We start from the raw sequence: 17,908 nt of genomic DNA, 5'->3' as shown, positions 1-17,908 counted from the left end.
TTGGCACTACAATCCTTTTTCTTCATTCTTACCAGAAGGTCTTTTTATTCTGAAAATATTTTCATGTAGCAATTGCTAAAACATCCTGGGTAATATTTAAGCAAAACTGAGCTGCCAGAAGCGGTATTTGAACCCACAAGTCCAGGAGAGCATACAACCTGAACGTAGTCCCCCAGACCGCTCAACCATTCGGCAGCTTGCAGATTTTGGTGAGATACCAAAGATCATCGTAAGCATCAACAAAAAAGGTTTATCTTTTTTGACTAAGCAAGCAACTAAAAGCGCTTCAAAACAATAGACGGGAGAGAAGGCATTGTTCGTCTGATAGTGTGCTCCAAGCATGTGCTAACCTGTGTTAAGGGAATCCTGCAAGTAAAGGTTTGAGTGAGTTGTGCACATGATCTAATGTGAATGGTGTGATCCATTTTGATTAATACAAAAGGTTTTATCTATATTTGTAATTCTGCCTGTAATGACAATCAGATCACTACTAAAAAGCGATTTCTACAGAGCAGAATAATAGGGCTAGGTGGAAAGAGTGAAAACTGCAAGATTTTAATTTCCCAAATCATTAAAATTATTTAAAAATTATGCGTGACATCAAACTTTGATTCAAGCAATAGGTATTGTTCTGATAACACATTCCATTCAAGGTATATCCCACCTGTGTAAAGTGGCATTCAAGGTCTCGCTCCCAGGGTAAGAGCATGCAGTCACAGTGACCTACATGGCGATGAAAATTTTCTGCAACCAGAAGAGAATTGGGTCATGTTAAGAGCTTAATTGTTGAAGTGAGATTAAAGGACTATAAAATCTCGACTTTTTGATTTTGGCATTCAGAGGGCTGTAAAGAGAAAGTGTTGAAAGATGCTTTCTCATAGGCAAAAACCACTTTCAGAAGGTTTGATGTTCACGATAGCCTTTACTAAGAAAATTTGGCCTCAGTGAGAATCGAACTCACGACCCCTGGTTTACAAGACCAGTGCTCTAACCCCTGAGCTATGAAGCCTGCATTTTGAAACAGTCCCACAATATTTTTGACCAATTCTATATTCCTTTTTCAAAAATCTTAGAATGTCATAAGTAGGAATGAACCCATGCTTCCTGAAAAGATCATGCGGCCATCCTCAAATACACAAGTCGAAAAAATTGCGAAACTCAAAGAAAGTTTGGTCGTGCTAAGAGTCCAATTCTTGGGATGAAATATAAAGCCTGGAGCAGTTTTTCATTCCCTGGTGCAGCACTGCTTTATATTAGTTGAGGATTTAATAGTCAGAGGGTTGAACAGAAAAAGTTTTGAAGGACTTTTTCCTTCCTTGATTCAAATTGCAGGTTTAAAAGCAAAGCGCTCACATCAGCCCAGTATGTGTGCATATCTTTTCTTTTAGTTATGTTCTGATAGAACCCTGTTGAAAAAACCTAAGCAGATTTGAAAGCTGGTAGTAACATCAATTCACCATTAAAAAGCATCTTATGTACTAGAATATTTAGCTTCTTGAGAACAGCCACATTGGTTCTACTAACATGGTTCCAAAACAGCTCTTTTCACCATCAGCCTAGACTAAGATGTTAAGCCCCAGTTCTTAATGCCTCGGTAATCCTCGTGCTGCTTGGCACTACAATCCTTTTTCTTCATTCTTACCAGAAGGTCTTTTTATTCTGAAAATATTTTCATGTAGCAATTGCTAAAACATCCTGGGTAATATTTAAGCAAAACTGAGCTGCCAGAAGCGGTATTTGAACCCACAAGTCCAGGAGAGCATACAACCTGAACGTAGTCCCCCAGACCGCTCAACCATTCGGCAGCTTGCAGATTTTGGTGAGATACCAAAGATCATCGTAAGCATCAACAAAAAAGGTTTATCTTTTTTGACTAAGCAAGCAACTAAAAGCGCTTCAAAACAATAGACGGGAGAGAAGGCATTGTTCGTCTGATAGTGTGCTCCAAGCATGTGCTAACCTGTGTTAAGGGAATCCTGCAAGTAAAGGTTTGAGTGAGTTGTGCACATGATCTAATGTGAATGGTGTGATCCATTTTGATTAATACAAAAGGTTTTATCTATATTTGTAATTCTGCCTGTAATGACAATCAGATCACTACTAAAAAGCGATTTCTACAGAGCAGAATAATAGGGCTAGGTGGAAAGAGTGAAAACTGCAAGATTTTAATTTCCCAAATCATTAAAATTATTTAAAAATTATGCGTGACATCAAACTTTGATTCAAGCAATAGGTATTGTTCTGATAACACATTCCATTCAAGGTATATCCCACCTGTGTAAAGTGGCATTCAAGGTCTCGCTCCCAGGGTAAGAGCATGCAGTCACAGTGACCTACATGGCGATGAAAATTTTCTGCAACCAGAAGAGAATTGGGTCATGTTAAGAGCTTAATTGTTGAAGTGAGATTAAAGGACTATAAAATCTCGACTTTTTGATTTTGGCATTCAGAGGGCTGTAAAGAGAAAGTGTTGAAAGATGCTTTCTCATAGGCAAAAACCACTTTCAGAAGGTTTGATGTTCACGATAGCCTTTACTAAGAAAATTTGGCCTCAGTGAGAATCGAACTCACGACCCCTGGTTTACAAGACCAGTGCTCTAACCCCTGAGCTATGAAGCCTGCATTTTGAAACAGTCCCACAATATTTTTGACCAATTCTATATTCCTTTTTCAAAAATCTTAGAATGTCATAAGTAGGAATGAACCCATGCTTCCTGAAAAGATCATGCGGCCATCCTCAAATACACAAGTCGAAAAAATTGCGAAACTCAAAGAAAGTTTGGTCGTGCTAAGAGTCCAATTCTTGGGATGAAATATAAAGCCTGGAGCAGTTTTTCATTCCCTGGTGCAGCACTGCTTTATATTAGTTGAGGATTTAATAGTCAGAGGGTTGAACAGAAAAAGTTTTGAAGGACTTTTTCCTTCCTTGATTCAAATTGCAGGTTTAAAAGCAAAGCGCTCACATCAGCCCAGTATGTGTGCATATCTTTTCTTTTAGTTATGTTCTGATAGAACCCTGTTGAAAAAACCTAAGCAGATTTGAAAGCTGGTAGTAACATCAATTCACCATTAAAAAGCATCTTATGTACTAGAATATTTAGCTTCTTGAGAACAGCCACATTGGTTCTACTAACATGGTTCCAAAACAGCTCTTTTCACCATCAGCCTAGACTAAGATGTTAAGCCCCAGTTCTTAATGCCTCGGTAATCCTCGTGCTGCTTGGCACTACAATCCTTTTTCTTCATTCTTACCAGAAGGTCTTTTTATTCTGAAAATATTTTCATGTAGCAATTGCTAAAACATCCTGGGTAATATTTAAGCAAAACTGAGCTGCCAGAAGCGGTATTTGAACCCACAAGTCCAGGAGAGCATACAACCTGAACGTAGTCCCCCAGACCGCTCAACCATTCGGCAGCTTGCAGATTTTGGTGAGATACCAAAGATCATCGTAAGCATCAACAAAAAAGGTTTATCTTTTTTGACTAAGCAAGCAACTAAAAGCGCTTCAAAACAATAGACGGGAGAGAAGGCATTGTTCGTCTGATAGTGTGCTCCAAGCATGTGCTAACCTGTGTTAAGGGAATCCTGCAAGTAAAGGTTTGAGTGAGTTGTGCACATGATCTAATGTGAATGGTGTGATCCATTTTGATTAATACAAAAGGTTTTATCTATATTTGTAATTCTGCCTGTAATGACAATCAGATCACTACTAAAAAGCGATTTCTACAGAGCAGAATAATAGGGCTAGGTGGAAAGAGTGAAAACTGCAAGATTTTAATTTCCCAAATCATTAAAATTATTTAAAAATTATGCGTGACATCAAACTTTGATTCAAGCAATAGGTATTGTTCTGATAACACATTCCATTCAAGGTATATCCCACCTGTGTAAAGTGGCATTCAAGGTCTCGCTCCCAGGGTAAGAGCATGCAGTCACAGTGACCTACATGGCGATGAAAATTTTCTGCAACCAGAAGAGAATTGGGTCATGTTAAGAGCTTAATTGTTGAAGTGAGATTAAAGGACTATAAAATCTCGACTTTTTGATTTTGGCATTCAGAGGGCTGTAAAGAGAAAGTGTTGAAAGATGCTTTCTCATAGGCAAAAACCACTTTCAGAAGGTTTGATGTTCACGATAGCCTTTACTAAGAAAATTTGGCCTCAGTGAGAATCGAACTCACGACCCCTGGTTTACAAGACCAGTGCTCTAACCCCTGAGCTATGAAGCCTGCATTTTGAAACAGTCCCACAATATTTTTGACCAATTCTATATTCCTTTTTCAAAAATCTTAGAATGTCATAAGTAGGAATGAACCCATGCTTCCTGAAAAGATCATGCGGCCATCCTCAAATACACAAGTCGAAAAAATTGCGAAACTCAAAGAAAGTTTGGTCGTGCTAAGAGTCCAATTCTTGGGATGAAATATAAAGCCTGGAGCAGTTTTTCATTCCCTGGTGCAGCACTGCTTTATATTAGTTGAGGATTTAATAGTCAGAGGGTTGAACAGAAAAAGTTTTGAAGGACTTTTTCCTTCCTTGATTCAAATTGCAGGTTTAAAAGCAAAGCGCTCACATCAGCCCAGTATGTGTGCATATCTTTTCTTTTAGTTATGTTCTGATAGAACCCTGTTGAAAAAACCTAAGCAGATTTGAAAGCTGGTAGTAACATCAATTCACCATTAAAAAGCATCTTATGTACTAGAATATTTAGCTTCTTGAGAACAGCCACATTGGTTCTACTAACATGGTTCCAAAACAGCTCTTTTCACCATCAGCCTAGACTAAGATGTTAAGCCCCAGTTCTTAATGCCTCGGTAATCCTCGTGCTGCTTGGCACTACAATCCTTTTTCTTCATTCTTACCAGAAGGTCTTTTTATTCTGAAAATATTTTCATGTAGCAATTGCTAAAACATCCTGGGTAATATTTAAGCAAAACTGAGCTGCCAGAAGCGGTATTTGAACCCACAAGTCCAGGAGAGCATACAACCTGAACGTAGTCCCCCAGACCGCTCAACCATTCGGCAGCTTGCAGATTTTGGTGAGATACCAAAGATCATCGTAAGCATCAACAAAAAAGGTTTATCTTTTTTGACTAAGCAAGCAACTAAAAGCGCTTCAAAACAATAGACGGGAGAGAAGGCATTGTTCGTCTGATAGTGTGCTCCAAGCATGTGCTAACCTGTGTTAAGGGAATCCTGCAAGTAAAGGTTTGAGTGAGTTGTGCACATGATCTAATGTGAATGGTGTGATCCATTTTGATTAATACAAAAGGTTTTATCTATATTTGTAATTCTGCCTGTAATGACAATCAGATCACTACTAAAAAGCGATTTCTACAGAGCAGAATAATAGGGCTAGGTGGAAAGAGTGAAAACTGCAAGATTTTAATTTCCCAAATCATTAAAATTATTTAAAAATTATGCGTGACATCAAACTTTGATTCAAGCAATAGGTATTGTTCTGATAACACATTCCATTCAAGGTATATCCCACCTGTGTAAAGTGGCATTCAAGGTCTCGCTCCCAGGGTAAGAGCATGCAGTCACAGTGACCTACATGGCGATGAAAATTTTCTGCAACCAGAAGAGAATTGGGTCATGTTAAGAGCTTAATTGTTGAAGTGAGATTAAAGGACTATAAAATCTCGACTTTTTGATTTTGGCATTCAGAGGGCTGTAAAGAGAAAGTGTTGAAAGATGCTTTCTCATAGGCAAAAACCACTTTCAGAAGGTTTGATGTTCACGATAGCCTTTACTAAGAAAATTTGGCCTCAGTGAGAATCGAACTCACGACCCCTGGTTTACAAGACCAGTGCTCTAACCCCTGAGCTATGAAGCCTGCATTTTGAAACAGTCCCACAATATTTTTGACCAATTCTATATTCCTTTTTCAAAAATCTTAGAATGTCATAAGTAGGAATGAACCCATGCTTCCTGAAAAGATCATGCGGCCATCCTCAAATACACAAGTCGAAAAAATTGCGAAACTCAAAGAAAGTTTGGTCGTGCTAAGAGTCCAATTCTTGGGATGAAATATAAAGCCTGGAGCAGTTTTTCATTCCCTGGTGCAGCACTGCTTTATATTAGTTGAGGATTTAATAGTCAGAGGGTTGAACAGAAAAAGTTTTGAAGGACTTTTTCCTTCCTTGATTCAAATTGCAGGTTTAAAAGCAAAGCGCTCACATCAGCCCAGTATGTGTGCATATCTTTTCTTTTAGTTATGTTCTGATAGAACCCTGTTGAAAAAACCTAAGCAGATTTGAAAGCTGGTAGTAACATCAATTCACCATTAAAAAGCATCTTATGTACTAGAATATTTAGCTTCTTGAGAACAGCCACATTGGTTCTACTAACATGGTTCCAAAACAGCTCTTTTCACCATCAGCCTAGACTAAGATGTTAAGCCCCAGTTCTTAATGCCTCGGTAATCCTCGTGCTGCTTGGCACTACAATCCTTTTTCTTCATTCTTACCAGAAGGTCTTTTTATTCTGAAAATATTTTCATGTAGCAATTGCTAAAACATCCTGGGTAATATTTAATCAAAACTGAGCTGCCAGAAGCGGTATTTGAACCCACAAGTCCAGGAGAGCATACAACCTGAACGTAGTCCCCCAGACCGCTCAACCATTCGGCAGCTTGCAGATTTTGGTGAGATACCAAAGATCATCGTAAGCATCAACAAAAAAGGTTTATCTTTTTTGACTAAGCAAGCAACTAAAAGCGCTTCAAAACAATAGACGGGAGAGAAGGCATTGTTCGTCTGATAGTGTGCTCCAAGCATGTGCTAACCTGTGTTAAGGGAATCCTGCAAGTAAAGGTTTGAGTGAGTTGTGCACATGATCTAATGTGAATGGTGTGATCCATTTTGATTAATACAAAAGGTTTTATCTATATTTGTAATTCTGCCTGTAATGACAATCAGATCACTACTAAAAAGCGATTTCTACAGAGCAGAATAATAGGGCTAGGTGGAAAGAGTGAAAACTGCAAGATTTTAATTTCCCAAATCATTAAAATTATTTAAAAATTATGCGTGACATCAAACTTTGATTCAAGCAATAGGTATTGTTCTGATAACACATTCCATTCAAGGTATATCCCACCTGTGTAAAGTGGCATTCAAGGTCTCGCTCCCAGGGTAAGAGCATGCAGTCACAGTGACCTACATGGCGATGAAAATTTTCTTTTTATTCTGAAAATATTTTCATGTAGCAATTGCTAAAACATCCTGGGTAATATTTAAGCAAAACTGAGCTGCCAGAAGCGGTATTTGAACCCACAAGTCCAGGAGAGCATACAACCTGAACGTAGTCCCCCAGACCGCTCAACCATTCGGCAGCTTGCAGATTTTGGTGAGATACCAAAGATCATCGTAAGCATCAACAAAAAAGGTTTATCTTTTTTGACTAAGCAAGCAACTAAAAGCGCTTCAAAACAATAGACGGGAGAGAAGGCATTGTTCGTCTGATAGTGTGCTCCAAGCATGTGCTAACCTGTGTTAAGGGAATCCTGCAAGTAAAGGTTTGAGTGAGTTGTGCACATGATCTAATGTGAATGGTGTGATCCATTTTGATTAATACAAAAGGTTTTATCTATATTTGTAATTCTGCCTGTAATGACAATCAGATCACTACTAAAAAGCGATTTCTACAGAGCAGAATAATAGGGCTAGGTGGAAAGAGTGAAAACTGCAAGATTTTAATTTCCCAAATCATTAAAATTATTTAAAAATTATGCGTGACATCAAACTTTGATTCAAGCAATAGGTATTGTTCTGATAACACATTCCATTCAAGGTATATCCCACCTGTGTAAAGTGGCATTCAAGGTCTCGCTCCCAGGGTAAGAGCATGCAGTCACAGTGACCTACATGGCGATGAAAATTTTCTGCAACCAGAAGAGAATTGGGTCATGTTAAGAGCTTAATTGTTGAAGTGAGATTAAAGGACTATAAAATCTCGACTTTTTGATTTTGGCATTCAGAGGGCTGTAAAGAGAAAGTGTTGAAAGATGCTTTCTCATAGGCAAAAACCACTTTCAGAAGGTTTGATGTTCACGATAGCCTTTACTAAGAAAATTTGGCCTCAGTGAGAATCGAACTCACGACCCCTGGTTTACAAGACCAGTGCTCTAACCCCTGAGCTATGAAGCCTGCATTTTGAAACAGTCCCACAATATTTTTGACCAATTCTATATTCCTTTTTCAAAAATCTTAGAATGTCATAAGTAGGAATGAACCCATGCTTCCTGAAAAGATCATGCGGCCATCCTCAAATACACAAGTCGAAAAAATTGCGAAACTCAAAGAAAGTTTGGTCGTGCTAAGAGTCCAATTCTTGGGATGAAATATAAAGCCTGGAGCAGTTTTTCATTCCCTGGTGCAGCACTGCTTTATATTAGTTGAGGATTTAATAGTCAGAGGGTTGAACAGAAAAAGTTTTGAAGGACTTTTTCCTTCCTTGATTCAAATTGCAGGTTTAAAAGCAAAGCGCTCACATCAGCCCAGTATGTGTGCATATCTTTTCTTTTAGTTATGTTCTGATAGAACCCTGTTGAAAAAACCTAAGCAGATTTGAAAGCTGGTAGTAACATCAATTCACCATTAAAAAGCATCTTATGTACTAGAATATTTAGCTTCTTGAGAACAGCCACATTGGTTCTACTAACATGGTTCCAAAACAGCTCTTTTCACCATCAGCCTAGACTAAGATGTTAAGCCCCAGTTCTTAATGCCTCGGTAATCCTCGTGCTGCTTGGCACTACAATCCTTTTTCTTCATTCTTACCAGAAGGTCTTTTTATTCTGAAAATATTTTCATGTAGCAATTGCTAAAACATCCTGGGTAATATTTAAGCAAAACTGAGCTGCCAGAAGCGGTATTTGAACCCACAAGTCCAGGAGAGCATACAACCTGAACGTAGTCCCCCAGACCGCTCAACCATTCGGCAGCTTGCAGATTTTGGTGAGATACCAAAGATCATCGTAAGCATCAACAAAAAAGGTTTATCTTTTTTGACTAAGCAAGCAACTAAAAGCGCTTCAAAACAATAGACGGGAGAGAAGGCATTGTTCGTCTGATAGTGTGCTCCAAGCATGTGCTAACCTGTGTTAAGGGAATCCTGCAAGTAAAGGTTTGAGTGAGTTGTGCACATGATCTAATGTGAATGGTGTGATCCATTTTGATTAATACAAAAGGTTTTATCTATATTTGTAATTCTGCCTGTAATGACAATCAGATCACTACTAAAAAGCGATTTCTACAGAGCAGAATAATAGGGCTAGGTGGAAAGAGTGAAAACTGCAAGATTTTAATTTCCCAAATCATTAAAATTATTTAAAAATTATGCGTGACATCAAACTTTGATTCAAGCAATAGGTATTGTTCTGATAACACATTCCATTCAAGGTATATCCCACCTGTGTAAAGTGGCATTCAAGGTCTCGCTCCCAGGGTAAGAGCATGCAGTCACAGTGACCTACATGGCGATGAAAATTTTCTGCAACCAGAAGAGAATTGGGTCATGTTAAGAGCTTAATTGTTGAAGTGAGATTAAAGGACTATAAAATCTCGACTTTTTGATTTTGGCATTCAGAGGGCTGTAAAGAGAAAGTGTTGAAAGATGCTTTCTCATAGGCAAAAACCACTTTCAGAAGGTTTGATGTTCACGATAGCCTTTACTAAGAAAATTTGGCCTCAGTGAGAATCGAACTCACGACCCCTGGTTTACAAGACCAGTGCTCTAACCCCTGAGCTATGAAGCCTGCATTTTGAAACAGTCCCACAATATTTTTGACCAATTCTATATTCCTTTTTCAAAAATCTTAGAATGTCATAAGTAGGAATGAACCCATGCTTCCTGAAAAGATCATGCGGCCATCCTCAAATACACAAGTCGAAAAAATTGCGAAACTCAAAGAAAGTTTGGTCGTGCTAAGAGTCCAATTCTTGGGATGAAATATAAAGCCTGGAGCAGTTTTTCATTCCCTGGTGCAGCACTGCTTTATATTAGTTGAGGATTTAATAGTCAGAGGGTTGAACAGAAAAAGTTTTGAAGGACTTTTTCCTTCCTTGATTCAAATTGCAGGTTTAAAAGCAAAGCGCTCACATCAGCCCAGTATGTGTGCATATCTTTTCTTTTAGTTATGTTCTGATAGAACCCTGTTGAAAAAACCTAAGCAGATTTGAAAGCTGGTAGTAACATCAATTCACCATTAAAAAGCATCTTATGTACTAGAATATTTAGCTTCTTGAGAACAGCCACATTGGTTCTACTAACATGGTTCCAAAACAGCTCTTTTCACCATCAGCCTAGACTAAGATGTTAAGCCCCAGTTCTTAATGCCTCGGTAATCCTCGTGCTGCTTGGCACTACAATCCTTTTTCTTCATTCTTACCAGAAGGTCTTTTTATTCTGAAAATATTTTCATGTAGCAATTGCTAAAACATCCTGGGTAATATTTAAGCAAAACTGAGCTGCCAGAAGCGGTATTTGAACCCACAAGTCCAGGAGAGCATACAACCTGAACGTAGTCCCCCAGACCGCTCAACCATTCGGCAGCTTGCAGATTTTGGTGAGATACCAAAGATCATCGTAAGCATCAACAAAAAAGGTTTATCTTTTTTGACTAAGCAAGCAACTAAAAGCGCTTCAAAACAATAGACGGGAGAGAAGGCATTGTTCGTCTGATAGTGTGCTCCAAGCATGTGCTAACCTGTGTTAAGGGAATCCTGCAAGTAAAGGTTTGAGTGAGTTGTGCACATGATCTAATGTGAATGGTGTGATCCATTTTGATTAATACAAAAGGTTTTATCTATATTTGTAATTCTGCCTGTAATGACAATCAGATCACTACTAAAAAGCGATTTCTACAGAGCAGAATAATAGGGCTAGGTGGAAAGAGTGAAAACTGCAAGATTTTAATTTCCCAAATCATTAAAATTATTTAAAAATTATGCGTGACATCAAACTTTGATTCAAGCAATAGGTATTGTTCTGATAACACATTCCATTCAAGGTATATCCCACCTGTGTAAAGTGGCATTCAAGGTCTCGCTCCCAGGGTAAGAGCATGCAGTCACAGTGACCTACATGGCGATGAAAATTTTCTGCAACCAGAAGAGAATTGGGTCATGTTAAGAGCTTAATTGTTGAAGTGAGATTAAAGGACTATAAAATCTCGACTTTTTGATTTTGGCATTCAGAGGGCTGTAAAGAGAAAGTGTTGAAAGATGCTTTCTCATAGGCAAAAACCACTTTCAGAAGGTTTGATGTTCACGATAGCCTTTACTAAGAAAATTTGGCCTCAGTGAGAATCGAACTCACGACCCCTGGTTTACAAGACCAGTGCTCTAACCCCTGAGCTATGAAGCCTGCATTTTGAAACAGTCCCACAATATTTTTGACCAATTCTATATTCCTTTTTCAAAAATCTTAGAATGTCATAAGTAGGAATGAACCCATGCTTCCTGAAAAGATCATGCGGCCATCCTCAAATACACAAGTCGAAAAAATTGCGAAACTCAAAGAAAGTTTGGTCGTGCTAAGAGTCCAATTCTTGGGATGAAATATAAAGCCTGGAGCAGTTTTTCATTCCCTGGTGCAGCACTGCTTTATATTAGTTGAGGATTTAATAGTCAGAGGGTTGAACAGAAAAAGTTTTGAAGGACTTTTTCCTTCCTTGATTCAAATTGCAGGTTTAAAAGCAAAGCGCTCACATCAGCCCAGTATGTGTGCATATCTTTTCTTTTAGTTATGTTCTGATAGAACCCTGTTGAAAAAACCTAAGCAGATTTGAAAGCTGGTAGTAACATCAATTCACCATTAAAAAGCATCTTATGTACTAGAATATTTAGCTTCTTGAGAACAGCCACATTGGTTCTACTAACATGGTTCCAAAACAGCTCTTTTCACCATCAGCCTAGACTAAGATGTTAAGCCCCAGTTCTTAATGCCTCGGTAATCCTCGTGCTGCTTGGCACTACAATCCTTTTTCTTCATTCTTACCAGAAGGTCTTTTTATTCTGAAAATATTTTCATGTAGCAATTGCTAAAACATCCTGGGTAATATTTAAGCAAAACTGAGCTGCCAGAAGCGGTATTTGAACCCACAAGTCCAGGAGAGCATACAACCTGAACGTAGTCCCCCAGACCGCTCAACCATTCGGCAGCTTGCAGATTTTGGTGAGATACCAAAGATCATCGTAAGCATCAACAAAAAAGGTTTATCTTTTTTGACTAAGCAAGCAACTAAAAGCGCTTCAAAACAATAGACGGGAGAGAAGGCATTGTTCGTCTGATAGTGTGCTCCAAGCATGTGCTAACCTGTGTTAAGGGAATCCTGCAAGTAAAGGTTTGAGTGAGTTGTGCACATGATCTAATGTGAATGGTGTGATCCATTTTGATTAATACAAAAGGTTTTATCTATATTTGTAATTCTGCCTGTAATGACAATCAGATCACTACTAAAAAGCGATTTCTACAGAGCAGAATAATAGGGCTAGGTGGAAAGAGTGAAAACTGCAAGATTTTAATTTCCCAAATCATTAAAATTATTTAAAAATTATGCGTGACATCAAACTTTGATTCAAGCAATAGGTATTGTTCTGATAACACATTCCATTCAAGGTATATCCCACCTGTGTAAAGTGGCATTCAAGGTCTCGCTCCCAGGGTAAGAGCATGCAGTCACAGTGACCTACATGGCGATGAAAATTTTCTGCAACCAGAAGAGAATTGGGTCATGTTAAGAGCTTAATTGTTGAAGTGAGATTAAAGGACTATAAAATCTCGACTTTTTGATTTTGGCATTCAGAGGGCTGTAAAGAGAAAGTGTTGAAAGATGCTTTCTCATAGGCAAAAACCACTTTCAGAAGGTTTGATGTTCACGATAGCCTTTACTAAGAAAATTTGGCCTCAGTGAGAATCGAACTCACGACCCCTGGTTTACAAGACCAGTGCTCTAACCCCTGAGCTATGAAGCCTGCATTTTGAAAGAGTCCCACAATATTTTTGACCAATTCTATATTCCTTTTTCAAAAATCTTAGAATGTCATAAGTAGGAATGAACCCATGCTTCCTGAAAAGATCATGCGGCCATCCTCAAATACACAAGTCGAAAAAATTGCGAAACTCAAAGAAAGTTTGGTCGTGCTAAGAGTCCAATTCTTGGGATGAAATATAAAGCCTGGAGCAGTTTTTCATTCCCTGGTGCAGCACTGCTTTATATTAGTTGAGGATTTAATAGTCAGAGGGTTGAACAGAAAAAGTTTTGAAGGACTTTTTCCTTCCTTGATTCAAATTGCAGGTTTAAAAGCAAAGCGCTCACATCAGCCCAGTATGTGTGCATATCTTTTCTTTTAGTTATGTTCTGATAGAACCCTGTTGAAAAAACCTAAGCAGATTTGAAAGCTGGTAGTAACATCAATTCACCATTAAAAAGCATCTTATGTACTAGAATATTTAGCTTCTTGAGAACAGCCACATTGGTTCTACTAACATGGTTCCAAAACAGCTCTTTTCACCATCAGCCTAGACTAAGATGTTAAGCCCCAGTTCTTAATGCCTCGGTAATCCTCGTGCTGCTTGGCACTACAATCCTTTTTCTTCATTCTTACCAGAAGGTCTTTTTATTCTGAAAATATTTTCATGTAGCAATTGCTAAAACATCCTGGGTAATATTTAAGCAAAACTGAGCTGCCAGAAGCGGTATTTGAACCCACAAGTCCAGGAGAGCATACAACCTGAACGTAGTCCCCCAGACCGCTCAACCATTCGGCAGCTTGCAGATTTTGGTGAGATACCAAAGATCATCGTAAGCATCAACAAAAAAGGTTTATCTTTTTTGACTAAGCAAGCAACTAAAAGCGCTTCAAAACAATAGACGGGAGAGAAGGCATTGTTCGTCTGATAGTGTGCTCCAAGCATGTGCTAACCTGTGTTAAGGGAATCCTGCAAGTAAAGGTTTGAGTGAGTTGTGCACATGATCTAATGTGAATGGTGTGATCCATTTTGATTAATACAAAAGGTTTTATCTATATTTGTAATTCTGCCTGTAATGACAATCAGATCACTACTAAAAAGCGATTTCTACAGAGCAGAATAATAGGGCTAGGTGGAAAGAGTGAAAACTGCAAGATTTTAATTTCCCAAATCATTAAAATTATTTAAAAATTATGCGTGACATCAAACTTTGATTCAAGCAATAGGTATTGTTCTGATAACACATTCCATTCAAGGTATATCCCACCTGTGTAAAGTGGCATTCAAGGTCTCGCTCCCAGGGTAAGAGCATGCAGTCACAGTGACCTACATGGCGATGAAAATTTTCTGCAACCAGAAGAGAATTGGGTCATGTTAAGAGCTTAATTGTTGAAGTGAGATTAAAGGACTATAAAATCTCGACTTTTTGATTTTGGCATTCAGAGGGCTGTAAAGAGAAAGTGTTGAAAGATGCTTTCTCATAGGCAAAAACCACTTTCAGAAGGTTTGATGTTCACGATAGCCTTTACTAAGAAAATTTGGCCTCAGTGAGAATCGAACTCACGACCCCTGGTTTACAAGACCAGTGCTCTAACCCCTGAGCTATGAAGCCTGCATTTTGAAACAGTCCCACAATATTTTTGACCAATTCTATATTCCTTTTTCAAAAATCTTAGAATGTCATAAGTAGGAATGAACCCATGCTTCCTGAAAAGATCATGCGGCCATCCTCAAATACACAAGTCGAAAAAATTGCGAAACTCAAAGAAAGTTTGGTCGTGCTAAGAGTCCAATTCTTGGGATGAAATATAAAGCCTGGAGCAGTTTTTCATTCCCTGGTGCAGCACTGCTTTATATTAGTTGAGGATTTAATAGTCAGAGGGTTGAACAGAAAAAGTTTTGAAGGACTTTTTCCTTCCTTGATTCAAATTGCAGGTTTAAAAGCAAAGCGCTCACATCAGCCCAGTATGTGTGCATATCTTTTCTTTTAGTTATGTTCTGATAGAACCCTGTTGGAAAAAACCTAAGCAGATTTGAAAGCTGGTAGTAACATCAATTCACCATTAAAAAGCATCTTATGTACTAGAATATTTAGCTTCTTGAGAACAGCCACATTGGTTCTACTAACATGGTTCCAAAACAGCTCTTTTCACCATCAGCCTAGACTAAGATGTTAAGCCCCAGTTCTTAATGCCTCGGTAATCCTCGTGCTGCTTGGCACTACAATCCTTTTTCTTCATTCTTACCAGAAGGTCTTTTTATTCTGAAAATATTTTCATGTAGCAATTGCTAAAACATCCTGGGTAATATTTAAGCAAAACTGAGCTGCCAGAAGCGGTATTTGAACCCACAAGTCCAGGAGAGCATACAACCTGAACGTAGTCCCCCAGACCGCTCAACCATTCGGCAGCTTGCAGATTTTGGTGAGATACCAAAGATCATCGTAAGCATCAACAAAAAAGGTTTATCTTTTTTGACTAAGCAAGCAACTAAAAGCGCTTCAAAACAATAGACGGGAGAGAAGGCATTGTTCGTCTGATAGTGTGCTCCAAGCATGTGCTAACCTGTGTTAAGGGAATCCTGCAAGTAAAGGTTTGAGTGAGTTGTGCACATGATCTAATGTGAATGGTGTGATCCATTTTGATTAATACAAAAGGTTTTATCTATATTTGTAATTCTGCCTGTAATGACAATCAGATCACTACTAAAAAGCGATTTCTACAGAGCAGAATAATAGGGCTAGGTGGAAAGAGTGAAAACTGCAAGATTTTAATTTCCCAAATCATTAAAATTATTTAAAAATTATGCGTGACATCAAACTTTGATTCAAGCAATAGGTATTGTTCTGATAACACATTCCATTCAAGGTATATCCCACCTGTGTAAAGTGGCATTCAAGGTCTCGCTCCCAGGGTAAGAGCATGCAGTCACAGTGACCTACATGGCGATGAAAATTTTCTGCAACCAGAAGAGAATTGGGTCATGTTAAGAGCTTAATTGTTGAAGTGAGATTAAAGGACTATAAAATCTCGACTTTTTGATTTTGGCATTCAGAGGGCTGTAAAGAGAAAGTGTTGAAAGATGCTTTCTCATAGGCAAAAACCACTTTCAGAAGGTTTGATGTTCACGATAGCCTTTACTAAGAAAATTTGGCCTCAGTGAGAATCGAACTCACGACCCCTGGTTTACAAGACCAGTGCTCTAACCCCTGAGCTATGAAGCCTGCATTTTGAAACAGTCCCACAATATTTTTGACCAATTCTATATTCCTTTTTCAAAAATCTTAGAATGTCATAAGTAGGAATGAACCCATGCTTCCTGAAAAGATCATGCGGCCATCCTCAAATACACAAGTCGAAAAAATTGCGAAACTCAAAGAAAGTTTGGTCGTGCTAAGAGTCCAATTCTTGGGATGAAATATAAAGCCTGGAGCAGTTTTTCATTCCCTGGTGCAGCACTGCTTTATATTAGTTGAGGATTTAATAGTCAGAGGGTTGAACAGAAAAAGTTTTGAAGGACTTTTTCCTTCCTTGATTCAAATTGCAGGTTTAAAAGCAAAGCGCTCACATCAGCCCAGTATGTGTGCATATCTTTTCTTTTAGTTATGTTCTGATAGAACCCTGTTGAAAAAACCTAAGCAGATTTGAAAGCTGGTAGTAACATCAATTCACCATTAAAAAGCATCTTATGTACTAGAATATTTAGCTTCTTGAGAACAGCCACATTGGTTCTACTAACATGGTTCCAAAACAGCTCTTTTCACCATCAGCCTAGACTAAGATGTTAAGCCCCAGTTCTTAATGCCTCGGTAATCCTCGTGCTGCTTGGCACTACAATCCTTTTTCTTCATTCTTACCAGAAGGTCTTTTTATTCTGAAAATATTTTCATGTAGCAATTGCTAAAACATCCTGGGTAATATTTAAGCAAAACTGAGCTGCCAGAAGCGGTATTTGAACCCACAAGTCCAGGAGAGCATACAACCTGAACGTAGTCCCCCAGACCGCTCAACCATTCGGCAGCTTGCAGATTTTGGTGAGATACCAAAGATCATCGTAAGCATCAACAAAAAAGGTTTATCTTTTTTGACTAAGCAAGCAACTAAAAGCGCTTCAAAACAATAGACGGGAGAGAAGGCATTGTTCGTCTGATAGTGTGCTCCAAGCATGTGCTAACCTGTGTTAAGGGAATCCTGCAAGTAAAGGTTTGAGTGAGTTGTGCACATGATCTAATGTGAATGGTGTGATCCATTTTGATTAATACAAAAGGTTTTATCTATATTTGTAATTCTGCCTGTAATGACAATCAGATCACTACTAAAAAGCGATTTCTACAGAGCAGAATAATAGGGCTAGGTGGAAAGAGTGAAAACTGCAAGATTTTAATTTCCCAAATCATTAAAATTATTTAAAAATTATGCGTGACATCAAACTTTGATTCAAGCAATAGGTATTGTTCTGATAACACATTCCATTCAAGGTATATCCCACCTGTGTAAAGTGGCATTCAAGGTCTCGCTCCCAGGGTAAGAGCATGCAGTCACAGTGACCTACATGGCGATGAAAATTTTCTGCAACCAGAAGAGAATTGGGTCATGTTAAGAGCTTAATTGTTGAAGTGAGATTAAAGGACTATAAAATCTCGACTTTTTGATTTTGGCATTCAGAGGGCTGTAAAGAGAAAGTGTTGAAAGATGCTTTCTCATAGGCAAAAACCACTTTCAGAAGGTTTGATGTTCACGATAGCCTTTACTAAGAAAATTTGGCCTCAGTGAGAATCGAACTCACGACCCCTGGTTTACAAGACCAGTGCTCTAACCCCTGAGCTATGAAGCCTGCATTTTGAAAGAGTCCCACAATATTTTTGACCAATTCTATATTCCTTTTTCAAAAATCTTAGAATGTCATAAGTAGGAATGAACCCATGCTT

At 38.4% G+C, this 17,908-nt stretch overlaps 11 non-coding genes across 11 annotated transcripts; all 11 read right to left on the bottom strand.

Annotated features, from left to right (window-relative positions):
- Positions 1-936: 936 nt before the first annotated feature.
- Positions 937-1,009, bottom strand: TRNAT-UGU (transfer RNA threonine (anticodon UGU)). Its single transcript has one exon. It is a non-coding gene; the product is annotated as a tRNA-Thr (tRNA).
- A 1,537-nt stretch (positions 1,010-2,546) lies between these two features.
- TRNAT-UGU (transfer RNA threonine (anticodon UGU)) lies at positions 2,547-2,619 on the bottom strand. Its single transcript has one exon. It is a non-coding gene; the product is annotated as a tRNA-Thr (tRNA).
- A 1,537-nt stretch (positions 2,620-4,156) lies between these two features.
- On the bottom strand, positions 4,157-4,229 carry TRNAT-UGU (transfer RNA threonine (anticodon UGU)). Its single transcript has one exon. It is a non-coding gene; the product is annotated as a tRNA-Thr (tRNA).
- A 1,537-nt stretch (positions 4,230-5,766) lies between these two features.
- Positions 5,767-5,839, bottom strand: TRNAT-UGU (transfer RNA threonine (anticodon UGU)). The gene has a single exon. It is a non-coding gene; the product is annotated as a tRNA-Thr (tRNA).
- Positions 5,840-8,080: 2,241 nt separating this feature from the next.
- Positions 8,081-8,153, bottom strand: TRNAT-UGU (transfer RNA threonine (anticodon UGU)). The gene has a single exon. It is a non-coding gene; the product is annotated as a tRNA-Thr (tRNA).
- A 1,537-nt stretch (positions 8,154-9,690) lies between these two features.
- Positions 9,691-9,763, bottom strand: TRNAT-UGU (transfer RNA threonine (anticodon UGU)). The gene has a single exon. It is a non-coding gene; the product is annotated as a tRNA-Thr (tRNA).
- A 1,537-nt stretch (positions 9,764-11,300) lies between these two features.
- Positions 11,301-11,373, bottom strand: TRNAT-UGU (transfer RNA threonine (anticodon UGU)). The gene has a single exon. It is a non-coding gene; the product is annotated as a tRNA-Thr (tRNA).
- A 1,537-nt stretch (positions 11,374-12,910) lies between these two features.
- Positions 12,911-12,983, bottom strand: TRNAT-UGU (transfer RNA threonine (anticodon UGU)). Its single transcript has one exon. It is a non-coding gene; the product is annotated as a tRNA-Thr (tRNA).
- Positions 12,984-14,520: 1,537 nt separating this feature from the next.
- TRNAT-UGU (transfer RNA threonine (anticodon UGU)) lies at positions 14,521-14,593 on the bottom strand. Its single transcript has one exon. It is a non-coding gene; the product is annotated as a tRNA-Thr (tRNA).
- Positions 14,594-16,131: 1,538 nt separating this feature from the next.
- On the bottom strand, positions 16,132-16,204 carry TRNAT-UGU (transfer RNA threonine (anticodon UGU)). The gene has a single exon. It is a non-coding gene; the product is annotated as a tRNA-Thr (tRNA).
- A 1,537-nt stretch (positions 16,205-17,741) lies between these two features.
- TRNAT-UGU (transfer RNA threonine (anticodon UGU)) lies at positions 17,742-17,814 on the bottom strand. Its single transcript has one exon. It is a non-coding gene; the product is annotated as a tRNA-Thr (tRNA).
- Between the last annotated feature and the right edge of the window lie 94 nt (positions 17,815-17,908).

This window comes from Eleutherodactylus coqui, unplaced genomic scaffold, assembly GCF_035609145.1.
Source record: "Eleutherodactylus coqui strain aEleCoq1 unplaced genomic scaffold, aEleCoq1.hap1 HAP1_SCAFFOLD_199, whole genome shotgun sequence".
NCBI lineage: Eukaryota > Metazoa > Chordata > Amphibia > Anura > Eleutherodactylidae > Eleutherodactylus > Eleutherodactylus coqui.
The sequence above is the reverse complement of the archived record's forward strand: the minus strand, read 5'-3'. Positions and strand labels throughout refer to the sequence as shown.